We start from the raw sequence: 3,512 nt of genomic DNA on the forward strand, positions 1-3,512 counted from the left end.
GATTAGAAATTGACCCAATTGCTCTTCTGAATGACTCAGAAGGTGGGGCCCAAGGTCAGAAAGGATAATTTTTGAAACTTGAAAAATTTGAGGTATTTACACTGCCTCACTAAAAGGCTTAGTACAGTGGAGTATTGATAGCGTTCTATTGATTCTCTCCCAATTGGTTGGATAATAGGTGTGATGATTTACTTACTGGCGAGGCCTCTCTCCCTCTGGTTCAAGTCCAAGATGGCCCAACTGTGCCAGGGAAGAACATAACAAGCATCCAACTCTTCATGCATGCTTCACTTGGCTTGATAGGAGAGCACTTGCTAGCTGATGGGACTTCTACTGCTAGATACCTAGCTAGAGCTGCTAGACTGATTTATCAAGGATTCCCGTCCAGATTTGGTTAAGCCTGTTAATGGAGCGACAAAGGTGGTTCTGAAACAGGTCATTGAGCAGAGCAGAATAAATCAGGTGAACACTGTGATTTTTATTTCAAAAAAAAGGGTGAAACAACTTCTCATTTGATGGAGCCATCTAAAGGTGTTGCATAATGTATGTATTTTCTGTCATTTTCAGTAGGTAATATTCTACAAGGAAAGAGAACTGATAAAAACAGAGTAAGTGATGTGTTGAACGACACGCTGTACTCTATAGGCCCAAAGGCAGTGATAAATGGGCAAGGGTTGCTAGGTCGTCGCCCAGAAGCGACGCGTCACACCGGCGCCCGGGTGTGGTGTCAAATAGGCAAGGGTTCCCTCACTTTGTTGGATGGGTGGGGGTAAAGAAGACAGTTCAAGACCATAAAATTAGGTTAGCCACTTGGAACATAGAGTCTTTAACTGGTAAGTTGGTAGAGTTAGTAGATGTTATGTGTAGGAGAAAGATTGATATTTTATGTCTACAAGAGACCAAATGGGTAGGTGAGAAAGCAAAAGTGATAGAACCTTGGGGATATAAGATTTGGTATAAAGGAATAAATAAGAATAGGAATGGAGTAGGGATTGTTATTAGTCGTGAGTTTATAGATAATGTAGTTGAGGTCCGTAGGAAGGGTGATAGGATTTTACTTATTAAATTAGTATTAGGTACGGATATTATTAATATTATTAGTGTTTATGCACTTCAAGTAGGTTTAGATGATTTCATTAAGCGTCAATTTTGAGAAGATTTAGATGGAGTAGTACAAGGGATATCTTATGGAGAAAAGCTTTTCATCGGCGGTGACCTTAATGGACATGTAAGCATTAGTAGGGATGAATTTGAGAGTATCCATGGAGGCTATGGTATAGGAGAAAGAAACGAAAGTGGAGAAAGGATTTTAGATTTTGGTTTGTCCTATGATATGATCTTAGCAAACACTTGGTTTAGGAAGAGGGAATCTCACCTAGTAACATTTAAAAGTGAGGTTAATACGAGTCAGATAGATTTTTTCCTACTTAGAAAGAGAGATAGGGGTTGTTGCATCGACTGTAAGGTTATATCGGGAGAAAGTGTAGCTACACAACATAGAGTCTTAATTTTATATCTTAGAATTAGAAAATGCCGCAAAATGAATATACATAGGATAGATCTAGAATTAAGTGGTGGGCACTGAAAGGAGCTAAACAAGGAATGTTTGTAGAGCAGGTAGTTAAGGAAGCTGATTGGTGTCTCGAGAAGGATTCAGAATCAATGTGGAATAAGATAGCGGGTGGCATGAGAAAGGTGGCTAAGGAGGTATTGGGTGAGTCTAAAGGCGGTGCACCGCTAGGTAAGGATACATCATGGTGGAACGAGGATGTCAAATTAGCTATTAAGGTTAAAAGAGAGTGTTATAGAAATCTAAGTAAGAGTCGTGATAATGAGAATTTTGAGAAGTATATGATAGCAAAGAAGGAAGCTAAAAAAGTAGTTCAAAACTCGAGGGATAAGGTATATAAGAAGGTTTATGACAAGTTGGATACCAAAGAGGGCGAGAAGGATATTTATAGGCTTGCAAAGATGAGAGATAGGAAATAGAGGGATCTGGGTATAGTTAGATGTATAAAAAATGAAACGCAAAAGGTTTTAGTCAAAAATGAGGAAATTAAGGAGAGATTGAAAGATTATTTTGATAAGCTATTTAATAGAAGTCATGCTCAGAATCTTGGAGACTTCTCCATTCCTTTTCATGAGATGAATCGTGACTTCATGCGCAAGATTCAAAAGAAAGAAATTGCAGAGGCTTTGAAGAAAATGAAATCAAGAAGGGCAGTTGGCCCAGATGGTATACCTATCGAGGCTTGGAAATGCTTGGGTGAGAAAGGTTTAGAATGATTGACAAATCTTTTTAACAAGATTTGGCAAACAAATAAGATGCCTAATGAGTAGAGGAAGAGTACTTTGGTGCCTCTATATAAGAATAATGGTGATATACAAGATTGCACAAACTATCATGGTATAAAACTCATGAGTCATACTATGAAACTTTGGGAGAGGGTGATTGAGTATAGATTGAGGAAGGTTGTCATGATATCGGAGAATCAATTTGGTTTTATGCCTAGAAGATCAACTATGGAAGCTATACATCTTCTTAGACAACTAATTGAGAGATATAGAGAGAGGAACAAAGATTTGCATATGATTTTTATTAATTTAGAGAAGGCATACGATAGAGTACTTAGGGATGTTCTCTGGTGGACAATGATGAAGAAAGGTGTTTCTCTCAAGTACATTAGTATAATTAAATATATGTACGAAGGAGTAGTAACCAATGTCCGCAAGTGTGGAGGGGTAACAACCAATTTTCCTATAACGGTTGGATTACATCAAGGATCTGCATTAAGCCCTTTCCTATTTGCTATAGTGATGGATGAGCTTACAAGATCAATTCAAGAAAATGTGTCGTGGTGTATGTTGTTTGCTGATGATATTGTTTTGATTGATGAGTCTAGAGCTGGGGTTAATGCTAAGTTAGAATTATGGAGACAGACATTAGAAGCAAGAGGTTTTAAGTTGAGTAAGAGTAAGACAGAATATATTGAATGTCAGTTTAGTAAGCAACGAAGTAGTGATGGGAGTGTAGTGAAGCTTGGTGAGCAAGAAATACTGGTGGATGATTGTTTCAAATATTTGGGATCTATCATTCAAAAGTATGGAGAAATTGATGGAGCTGTAAATCATAGGATAAAGGTTGGGTGGATGAAATGGAAAAGTGCAACTTGAGTGTTGTGCGATCGTAGAATGCCATTGCGATTGAAGGAAAAGTTTTATAGGACGACAATTAGGCCCGCTTTACTATATTGTACAAAATGTTGGGCTGCCAAGAGACATCATATTAAAAAAATGAGTGTAGCTGAGATGCATATGCTTAGATGGATGTGTGAAAATACAATAAAAGATAAGATTCAGAACGAGGAGATACGTTAGAAGGTAGGTGTTGCACCAATTGAAAATAAGATGAGAGAGAATCGTTTACGATGGTTTGGACATATTCGGTGAAGGCCTAATGATGCTCCAGTTAGAAGGATGAAGAAATGGGAAAATATATTAGTTAAAAGAGG

The sequence above is a fragment of the Nuphar pumila genome, chromosome 4, assembly GCF_984573655.1.
Source record: "Nuphar pumila chromosome 4, dmNupPumi1.hap1.1, whole genome shotgun sequence".
Lineage (NCBI taxonomy): Eukaryota > Viridiplantae > Streptophyta > Magnoliopsida > Nymphaeales > Nymphaeaceae > Nuphar > Nuphar pumila.